Here is a 12,093-nt window from a genome sequence, read left to right as displayed (position 1 = left end):
TCACTATTGCGTTTACAAGTTACGGATAAACTTGCAAACTCGCGACTGAAATTTGATCATACATTTATACTCCTTGGTTTAATAGTCGGAGTTGAGGCGATTACAAAACAAAATGGTGGAGAATAAAACGTCGGTTGATTTCTCATAACAATATGGTCCAGACGCATAAACAATTGTAAAGTACAACGCATTACTGAATCGAGGGCATTTATGAATTTTCCTAGAAAATAGTGACGACAATGATAAATTTAAAAAGAGAAACATTTAAGAGAATTCACACAAAACGTTAAGCGTTTGCCCAAATAAACCAAACAAGCCTTTAATATTGAACACAAAAACAATTCTCTCTTAATCCTTGGAAATCAGGCGTAACCGTTTTTCTCCAATTAACCTCGCTTAAACCTACATTATAACATTTTAGAACCATGCCCCAGTGGGCAACACTGTCCAGGCTAGAGACACGTTCGAGGAAGTTCTTGCATACACAACAGCAGACGAGGGTAACCGCGAACCAGCACAAGACCTACTTTTAGGGAGTGAATAAACCTAATATAGCTACGCCGGTTCAATGGCTAACTATGGAGAAAATCTGATGTCTCGCGACTTGGCCGTTTTCACACTCTCCCCTAGTCCACTTTTGCTGATACTTAGCTACAATATATCTTATTGTCGTTCGCGGATGAAACTGAGTTTATTTAAATAGCTGACACTTGGAATCACCATAAGCTAAAATAACTATAATGGCATGTGTAAATACCTAACGCGATCTTAGACAAAGACTCAACTAACCAAAGTACTAAGCGAAACCAAATAGAAGTTCTTACAATAATTGTAACCGTTAACAAATTCTGTCAGCGAATGAAACCAGTCTTTTTCAAAATTTTTAAAATTAGCATGGTCTAGTGACAGTGCGTTCCAATTAAGAAATCCAAAGTTAACAGTATATACTACTATAATTACTTAGAATATTGGAATTACTAATATTTTTGTAAAATCGCTATGACTCTTAAATCGAATATACACGATCGAATTTGTTTACGAAATATTTAAATTACTACATTGATATTGGCAGATATGTGTTCTAATGACTAAATGGAAAATAAATAAATGTATTTGTGGGGGTAATAAATAATTACTAAATGTATTTGTGGGAAAATAGATAATTATTAAATGTATTTGTGGGAAAAGAAATAATTAGTAAATTGATTTGTGGGAAAATAAATAATTATTAAATTGTTTTGTGGGAAAATAAATAATTATTAAATTGTTTTGTGGGAAAATAAGTAATTATTAAATTGTTTTGTGGGAAAATAAATAATTACTAAATGTATTTGTGGGAAAATAAATAATTACAAAATGTATTTGTGGAAAATAAATAATTACTAAATTAAAAATTACTACCGAAAATGATTCGCGGTTTTAGATCATTTTAAAATCTATTATAGCAAAGTAAATTCTTTCTCGCGTTCAAATTTAATTGACAGAGACATTCATTTTCGCAGTTTGCCAAACCTGAACGCTCAAGTAAAAAAATAAGACATAAAAGCCTCTCATCCCAAGAACCAAGAAAGTTGTCGCGTTTGTTAAATACGAAAACTTTTCGGTTCAAGGGATGAGAGGCTTTTAATGTCTTCTGGAAGACGTATGTACCCTGTACGTTGGTTGACTATCGGTAGCAGCGTCTTACGAGAGAATTCTTGATAAAAGTGTAAAATGTGTAATCGTGTTTAGCATGATAGATAGAAATTGCTCATTAGTGACAAAAATTCTTCATTATCATATTCCCACTGAATTATTTTCTAAAAGATCGTTCATGAATTAATGTTCACTACCATTGCGCCGAATCTTAATCAACCGAACCCAATCCCATTCGACCGAAAAACCCGCACTTTGGCGGGTTTATGATTCGGTCCAAAGGGACAACCCCCCAATTCGGGTTTTTCCCGATGGAATTTAAATAAATAAAATCCCGGGAACTTAAAGATTTTATCTTTGCTAGCAAAGATTAAATTAACTGAAAACAATTTAAGGTCTACGTAAAATGAACACTAGATCCAAACATTTTCAAAATTATTATTTTAAAACTAATGATTCTAAGATCAAAATAGTAATAAATCAGCAAAATATGATATAATAAAACCAATTGCTAATACTTATTTATTTATGTTATATTCATCATGAAAATACTTTAAGCCTGCCGTTTTACTGCACTTGCAGCACTTGAAGAGTAGAACCGCTCCAAAGAGGAAGAGGCGTCCTCCTCTCCTAACCAAACCAAAACTGACCTAACAGTAATTTTTTGGAAAAGGCATTGTATTATTTAAGAAGTCAATGGAGAATATCAATATTTTGGAAAAGGCGTAACATTGTTAAATGATTTATAAAATATTACAAACCTAACCTCACCTAACTAAATTAAACAAACCTAACCTAACCAAATCTGGTCTTGAATAAGATCGTTTTATTGGATGAAAGCGATTTTGATTAATACTTAACCCATGCCCAAATATTCAAGTCCGAATTTCACCTTTTCCGTTCACTCTTATATTATAATATATTTAGAACACGGTAATGAAAACTTCCCAAGGTCGTTTTTAATTATTATCAACTTGTTGTCGTCAAATAATGGCGTTTCAAGGGCAGTAAAAATGAATTTAAAACGCTTTCATTAAAAAACGACATTAATAGAAATTAAACTACATAGCATTTTTGGGGTGCCGTAATTTGACAAATAGCGTCGTTTGAATTGAAAATACTATACCCGCTGTTGGGGTAAAATTCTTAAAAACATTGGCGGGATTCTGTGTAATGGGAATTCGGTCTAATGGAATTCTGCGCAATGGGAAGATACCGTTGGGCTTGGCTAACAACAAATACAGAAATATGATGATTTATAAAGTTATTTTATACTGTGCTATGACTACTGTTATTTATTACTAATCAACAACAATTATTACATTACTTTATGAAAATTTAGGTTAATGATAGATGTAAAATTGGGGAAATGTATAGGAATTACATTTATAACTGTGCCCCTTGACAACGTGGTTAAACGAGATAAGTTCTTCAGGTATGGTCATTTAAGTATCTTTAAGCATCTGGCGAAGAGGTTAGCGAGTCTCTCGGTCAGAAAGACGAGTAAAGCCAGAGCGTGGCCGATGGTCAAGATGGCGAACGCACCTTGCAGGTCCACTATGGCCAATGGTCTTGTGCCACTCTCTTCCTTGAGATGGTCCGTGTCAAACATGCCCCTAATCCTTTCCCACTCAATCGTGTCCATACGGAACTTTTCCAGGATACCACAATCCTGCAGACGAAGTACTCTGAATCACAAACAATAAGGATTATTCAGTTTTTTGTCTAATTTAATTCTTGGGTTTTTTAAACCGTAGTAGAGAACGCGAATCACTTAGCAAGCTGACAGCGTGCGAGTTTATGCTCGCTGTGGCAAATTCATTAATAAAAAGTGCCTTTCAAAACAAAGTGAAAGGAAATTGGTCAAAATTAGTTGGGTGAGTAACAGATATTGGTTTGAAGTGACAGATATTCAAATTATCCGTTTTCAAGCCATTATTATAAACCATGAATTATTTCAAAAAATTATTTTAAATTATTTGAAAAAATTACTTCCAATTATTTCAAAAAATGACTTCCAATTATTAAAAAAATGACTTCCATTTATTCAAAAAAATGACTATTTGAAAAAAAATTACTTCCAATTAGGCCTATTTGAAAAAAATACTTCCAATTATATGCAAAAAATAACGTCCAATTATAAGAAAACATAATGTCCAATTAATTGAAAACTTACATTCAATTACATGAAAAAATGGCTTCCAGTTATTTTAAAAAAATTACTTCCACTTTTTCTAGCCACATCGTATATACAATGGGCTACTAGTTTGACTATAATAATGCATTTCAAACTAAAAAATTTCATATCTGTTACTTTAGTCGGTTAATTTTGACCGCTTATCTTTTACTTTTTAAGGCTTTATCTTCAAAGGTACTTTTTATTAATGAACAATGACGCATTTAGGAAAAAAAATTTAAAAATAATTGAAAACAATTCCAAAAACAAAATTATTTGTTTTTGATAGAAAACATGATTTCTCAAACACCATATTTTAGGGGTTCATTTGCATGCGTATAGGGAAGATACACCTAAGTTTTCATGGAATTTGACGGTGGTCCTTTTTTTCGATAAAATGTTGAGTGACACCCCCCAAATTTGTTCCTAACTCAAAGGTTTGAGTTGATGGCGCCAAATAGGTTTCAAATTCCGACTCAGAACCTCATTTTGACGAGTGATACCAATTTTTATATTATTTAAACTATTACAGGTCAAGATATCAAAAGAAATGTGGGAAAAGACCGCAAATTTTAGACAAAATACGATAAATTTTAAAATAACATAACTTTCAAATTTATATGATTTGAAGCGAATAACTTTGGGTAACTTCATTTTTTAGGTATATCTACCCACAAAAAAGTTTCATTAAAATCCGTCACTAGTGAGCAGCGACGTTTGTCGAAAATGGAAATAATGACCCAGTGTAAAGTTTAGTTGATCTTTTTGTTTAGGTTTAAGAAAAAGTTATTTCCAAACCATGCGCCAGTACGCGCACATTTCATCGAAAGTTTGTTATTTAAGAATTTTCCCTTATATATACTAAGAATCTTCGTCAAAAATAGACCTCGAGCTTTCCAAGACTCGAACCTGCAGCGTTTTGCGGTTTTTGTCTTGAATGCAAACGCGTTATCCATAATGCCACATGCCCGTACTTCGTAATAATTAAAAACAAGTTGGGAAACCAAATAAACCTCTCCGAGCCGAGACGAATTTACTTTCTAAACACAGGTCCACCAGCCAATGAGAAAAACCGGAAATACATAATTTTAATTGGCAAAATATTGCCAAGGTCTTTAGCAAAGGCTCAAGCGTTTAACAATTTCCTTTCTATCCTCAATAATTCTAATGAGGACCTAAAATGTATCCCTGAAGGGTGTATTTAACTTTCGACTCATTCTGAACCGTTAACACCTCCTATAAGAGGAGGCGAAACAAGGTCATTTCTAGTTTAAATCTAGGGTATTTTATTTCACAGACCGAATCGTTTCAACAATTGTGGATAGATGAAGAATTAACATTCATATTATCTAATGAATGTAACAAATGCGTTTACACTATATATAAATGTAGTAAAGCTGAATTAAAAAGTAAACACCAAATTTGAAATGTTAATTTCAAAAGATGTTCTTGGAATATTAAGATGAAACAGGGCTTTATAGCTACACAACTACTTAAAGAATCGTAATGCCGAAAAATATTTTAAATATTTCTATTTAATATTCTGCAAAAAGGAAATGTTATCGTTTTGTAAGAGATCTTATCATCCTACTCGCTTTATATTAACTTTGATGTGCGTGTAGTATTTCGATTCGGATGCAATCTTCATTACTCGTTCTATACAAACTCTCACTTGTGTCATTCCATAGAAATAAGTTTATCTTAAATAATTAATTAAATATAAATGATATTAATTATTTTAATCGCCAGTAAATAACTTTAAAAATAGTTAAATCGTTTAAAATAGTTAAATCGTTTAAAATAAAGTTGTTCCTATTATCTTTCGAAACTTTGCTAATATTGAAGTTTAAAGTGAAAGGTACCCCTCTTGCCCGCTTTCTTCAAATTTGGGGTATATATACGATTCGTTTCCATTATAATAATAGATAAAAACGCATTCGCGTGAACCGATGGTGGAAGCCCTGCCATTGGGAGGCTAGACGTTTCTCGTAACCCTAGCCGATCGCCGCGTATATCTTGAAACCAAACGATAACGATGGAGAAGAAGACTGAATGGACAAAGACCTGATGATGGTGGTGCGTAGAAGCTGGTGTCAATGTGGGATTGACGAAGAACAGAAGATGGTGGTGCATAGAAGCTGGTGTCAATGTGGGATTGACGAAGAACAGAAGATGGTGGTGCTTACGAGCCAGCAACTACAGGCTAGTGTCCATGTGGGATAGACAAAGACTAGCAGATTGTGGTCTTTAGAAGCCAGTTAGTAAAGACTGGTGTTGGCAGATGAATGGCCAAATTTCCGTGAACCGCGAACGCGTTCCGGAAATCGGGTATTTGTTTGCTCCGATTTGTAAACTGCGAACGCGGTCACGTGGGGTCTGACAGACAGACAGACAGACACGGCCGGTGTAATACCTCTCCGTGACATACGTCACTCGGAGAGGTAAAAATTACATATCTACGCTTTTTCAGGAACAATTACATTTTCCGAAAACATTTTATCATGAAATTAATTATTTTGAAAGGATTTCGTGTCAATGCTCACTAACTTGTGAGCATCTTGACCGACATAGTTTTAATAGTCGCTGGCTTGACAAATTTTCAAGTTTGCCCCAAAAGAAGGTTAAATCTGTAAAACTAGAAACTTTGGTTCAATTATATTAAAAACTTTATATTTTGAAAGTAGAGACTTGAAAGTGTAATATAATACCACTTTCGTGCTAAAATATGATATGAAATTGTAAATTCCCATACCCTTTACAAAACTTCACTGGCGGGTCTAATTTTCGTTTAATTATGTGTCTCGGTTGAAATTCTTTACTTAAGATACCATTTTAATTCATATTTTAGATGTTTGTTTCGACCAAGGCTAAAGTTGCCTAACTTAGGCAGACTATTGAGTGAGTCCATGGATTAACGCTATCCGTTAGTTAATCCATGGTGAGTCTATGTAATGGGTGATTGTAAAACCTTTGAAGGACATATTTAAGGGTAACCAGTGTCCAGACCTTAATTCAAATATTTTATTTATCCACTTCTTTAGTTTAGCAGACGCCTACCAATGGTGAATTAAGTTACCAATCGCCTACCAAATTATTTAAACTTTCCCATAAAATTATGACTGACACTTGGTTTGAGCCAATATGCTCACGAACATCTTACTGAATCCTCGAATGAATGACGTTATAGAGGCAAAAAATTATTTTATAATAGATTAATACGAATAAAGACTGAAGGAACAGAAATTATATAAAAAGGACTTGGTTTGCCCAAGCCTTAAAAACAAAATGATAAGAGTTTTTCCAGTTGACTGAAGCGCGGATATTTTTTTTATATAATTTTAAAGACAATCCGTATTTTACTACTCTTTAGAATTTAATTCAATCTCCTGATTTTACTGGTAATGGATTTATTTCCTAAAAATTAATTGAAATAAAAAATTACTTATCTCAGATTTATCAACAACAATTCCATTTTCCTGAAACATCTTACCATGAGATTTATTTTTAAGGGATATCGTGTAAATTTAATCTAATTGACACATTCTTTTCTAATTTCTGAGGATTTTCCTCTCAAAAGGTTTCAAACACAAGAAGTTTTCATAAACACGAACTTTTCTATTTCGTACCTCAAGGTTAAACAATATAAAATATTGGGTCTTATGGATTACATGACTATTCAACTGTAATTAACCCAGGTCTCTTGAAACAACATATTCTTTGGCTACTAAAGTTTGATTTCTAGTCATCTTTGACCCCCCCCCCAACTACAAAAACTCTATTTTAATTCATGTGTGCTTTACTCTCTTTGTTTCACCAGTATAATGAATTAACTAAGCTACCCTGTGTTGCTTTATGCACCTCAACCAGCACTTCTAAAATCTTCCCCAAACCATCCAATAACTGTGCCTGTGCATAAAGAAGAAACAAACCCTTTCTCAAATATATTAAAGGTTATAAAAGTCCTCCCTTTTGTAGTCGAATAGACCGCTTATAATATGTTTTTAATGAGAGAAGTATTTGAAAGTTAAACCCCTTCTCCCTTGAAAAATAAATAAATTTCATGATAAAATGATTTAGGAAAATGGAATTGTTGTTGAAAAATCTGAGATAAGTAATTTTTTATTTCAGTTAATTTATAGGAAATAGATCCATCACCAGTAAAATCAGGAGATTGAATTAAATTCTAAAGAGTAGTGAAATACGGATTGTCTTTAAAATTATATGAAAAAAAATATATCCGCGCTTCAGTCAACTGGAAAAACTCTTGTCATTTTGTTTTTAAGGCTTAAGCAAATTCAAGTATGATGTTTAGACGGTCTTCAACATAATAATTACCAATTTTCATAATTTTTGAACCATATACTGTATCTAAATGGCATTGATGGTGGCCATTTTCAAACATGGCGGCCAAACTATCTGACTAATGGCTTCAATATTTTACTATGAGATTGACACAGCTCTGACTATAAAACCCATCAATTTTCATAATTTTCCAACAACATGGTGAAACATACTGTACCTAGCATTCACGGCGGCCATTTTCCAATATGGCGACCAAACTATTGAGCACAGAGCTGTAAAATTTTGCCATTATGTTCATGTGGTTCCAATCATAATGTGTACTAATTTTCATAATTTTTGAATAAGAACGTGAAATACATTGTAGCTGTAATTCACGGCGGCCATTTGCCAAGATGGTGGCGAAAGCTCGCGCTCAACAGCAGGGGACTTTTAGTATATTTTTTATTGGGTCAAAAAGAACACATGTACCAATTTTCATCTTTATGTTCAAATGTTCTAGGTCAAGCCCTTTTTTGGCCTATCTGTCCTGGCCTAAAATACACTGTTAAAAATAACCGTTTCTTCCTGTTGAATTACCGTAAAATTTCAACAAGTAATATCCAATACTAGATATTACCGTTGGATTAACAGGATATTTACTATAAGCAACAGTAAAAATGTAATAATTTTATCAACTGTACATTTAGCAGTAAATGTTCAATAAATAACAAGAAAGTTACTGTTATCTTAATATACCGTACCATCAACAATAAAGTAATGGTAAAAATACTGTCGATGAAAAATACTGTAAAATCAACACTAAGTAATAGTAGAAACATAGTCGTTTAGAAATATCGTAACATCAACAATAAATACTCGGTGATCAACTGTGAGGATGCTGTTAGGTTAGGAATAACATATCAACAATGGTATTCTTTGCATTGCGTTTCGTACTACCCCAAATGAAATAAATTCAAATAATTTCACCTTTTTTCTCTGTTAGGATATTATTTACTATTATTTATTTATTATTACAATTTACGACATTGGACAACAACTAAGCGTGACAAATCGGATTAACCAGCAATCTTCCACGTAATTCAAGGATGCCAGATTGAGGGAAATTTCCCATATCTAGGGAAATTTATTTTAATGGTATTGGATTTATTTCCTATAAATTAATTGAATTAAAAATTACTTATCTCAGATTTTTCAACAACAATTACAATTTCCTAAAACATTTTATCTAGAAATTTATTTTTACCTCTCCGAGTGACGATGACGTCACGGAGATGTATTATACTGAACGCATCTGTGTGTCCGTCTGTCTGTCAAAGCGTTAGCAAATAGCAAATAGGAGCAAACGTGTTCGCAATTTCCGGACCGCATTCGCTGTATACAGAAATTCGGAAAACTATACTTCATTGCTATATTTATCTTACTTAACGTCAATCATTAACTAGCCGTTATAACTTCATCAGCTGGCTAACCGCGAACTCTTTCACCCAATAACAATAACAATCGGTATTTAAAGGATTCTAACAACAACACCATGCACTAGTCTTTCGTCTATACAACATAGACACCAATCTGCAACATAAGCTTCTACTGCATCTACATCTTTAGGTTTAAGATGTACGCGGCGAGCGGCTAGGGTTACGAGAAACGTCTAGCCTCCCAATGGCAGGGCTTCCACCGCAGGTTCACGCATATGCTAATTTTCTTATACCTCACTGTGAATCGATCACCTTATATACCCTAAATTCACGAAAATTCGGAAAAAGGTGTTCGCTGGAAGTCAAACGTTAACAATAGCTATGTTTAAAATAATTTTAATAATGAAGTTTCTTGCATCGACTTAACTATAATTAATCTAAAATGCAGACGACTAAAATAATTAATATAAGATATATAAATTTAATTATTTATGATAAACTTCTTTCTTCAGAACGACACGATTGAAAGTTTATATAGAACGAGTAATGAAGATTGCATCTGAATCGAAACACTATACGCGTATCAAAGTTAATATAAAGTGAGTAGGATGAAAAGATCTTTTACAAAACCATAAACATTTTCTTTTTGCAGAATATTAAATGAAAATCAATTAAATATATTTCGCTATTACGATTCTTTTAGTAGTTGTGTAGCTATAAAGCTCTAATTCATTTCAATATTCCAAGAACATCTCTTGATAATAATATTTCAAATTTTGTGTTTACTATTTAATTCAGCTTTACTACATTTATATATAGCGTAAAAGTAAAATTTATCTTTCATAGTTTCAATGGATGTTAACGCTTAATACTTTAGTAACTGTTGTTCTGAGTGGATCCATGAATTAAGAATTCCATGGGCTAAAGCAAAATAAGCCTTGATTCATGTTCTCCTTGCGGAGGTCTTAACGGTTCAGAGTGAGCCGAAAGTTAAATACACATTTAAATGATATATATTAGGTCCTTAAATAGAATTAAGGAGGATATATAGTAAAGGAATAGACACTTTAACCTTTACAAATGAACTAGGCAAATTTGTACTTTTTATTTCCTGTTATCTCATTGGCTGATTGTGCTTTGTTTGAAAAGTATAATTCTGTTTAGGAAATGTTAGCTCTCGACACGGAGAGGTTTATTTTGGTTTCCCAACTTAATTTGAGGGATATTGTTACCATTCTACAGGGCCGGTAGGCCCTTGTAGATATGACTTGATACTCTTTTGTAACGTTAAATCAAAATTCACATGCTTTTACCTATTTTCCTATGGAGATTAACATGGGGTTTTTCGTGATATTTAACCACCTCTGACTGAAAAACTAGAGCGAAGTTACTTTTCGGAATACTCTTAATTTAACAATTAAGTATTCAGGGTGTGCGATCGGCTAGTCTAATCAGAAACAATTAAGTCTAAGTATGTTAATTTTAGTTAATTACAGAAGTACTTGTTTCGACCATTGTGATTGGACATAATAATAATGCTAGAGCTCTTCGAAAACTCAAAATAACCAAGTATCTATGGTGTAGTGGTTATCACGTCCGCTTTACACTCGGAAGGTCCCAGGTTCGAGCCCTGGTAGATACATGACTTGACTATCGTTATTGGACACAATAATAAGCTAGATCTCTTCGAAAACTCAGAATAACCAAGTATTCATTGTGTAGTGGTTATCACGTCCGCTTTACACGCGGAAGGTCCCGGGTTCGAGCCCTGGTAGATACATGTTTTGACCATCGTGATTGGACATAATAATAAGCTAGATCTCTTAGGAATCTCAGTATTACCAGGTATGTGTAGTGTAGTGGTTATCTCGTCCGCCTAACACGCGGAAGGTGCAACGTTTGGGCCCTGCTAGATACATGTTTTGACCATCGTAATTGGACATAATAATAAGCATTAAAGAAAACATAATTACTCAAAATTTAATTACATTAAGACTGAAGCGACAGATATTATATAAAAACGTCTTGGTTTGGACCAAGGCCCAAAAAACAAACGATATGTGTGAGGTTTATCAATTGACTGAAGTTCAGATATTGAAATTTTTTCTAGTTATTTTTATCACTCAATCCTTAATCAGTATTTAATTCAATCAACTGATTTTACTGTTAATCGACCTAGTCCCTCTAAATTAATTGAAAAAATTACATATCTACGCTTTTTCAAGAACAATTACATTTTCCGAAAACATTTTTTTAATAAAATTAATTATTTTGAAGGGATTTCGTGTCGATACTCACTAACTTGTGAGCATTTTGACCGACATAGTTTTAATTGTTGCTGGCTTGACAAATTTTCAAGTTTGCACCAAAAGAAGTTTAAATCTGTTTTAAGTTGCTGATAAGACTGTCGTTTAGAGTGAATGTCGTCTACTTAAGACAAAGCAACGAAGTTTATCCTGTGTGGTAAAGGGTAAAGATCACATAAACAGAAATACATCTCAGACTTGTTATATTCATTTCCCGCGGAAATAATATGGTTAAACAAATCATTCATTACTAGTTATG

General features: G+C 33.1%; 1 non-coding gene across 1 annotated transcript; it reads left to right on the top strand.

The window, feature by feature from the left end:
- Positions 1 to 11,097: 11,097 nt before the first annotated feature.
- TRNAV-UAC (transfer RNA valine (anticodon UAC)) lies at positions 11,098 to 11,170 on the top strand. Its single transcript has one exon. It is a non-coding gene; the product is annotated as a tRNA-Val (tRNA).
- The last annotated feature ends 923 nt before the right edge of the window (positions 11,171 to 12,093 follow it).

The sequence above is a fragment of the Phalangium opilio genome, unplaced genomic scaffold (assembly GCF_054372755.1).
Source record: "Phalangium opilio isolate 3A_F unplaced genomic scaffold, DU_Popi_V2 ptg000093l_1, whole genome shotgun sequence".
NCBI classification, from domain to species: Eukaryota; Metazoa; Arthropoda; class Arachnida; order Opiliones; family Phalangiidae; genus Phalangium; species Phalangium opilio.
Note: the sequence above shows the minus strand (reverse complement) of the source record. Positions and strands in the feature narration are given on the sequence as shown.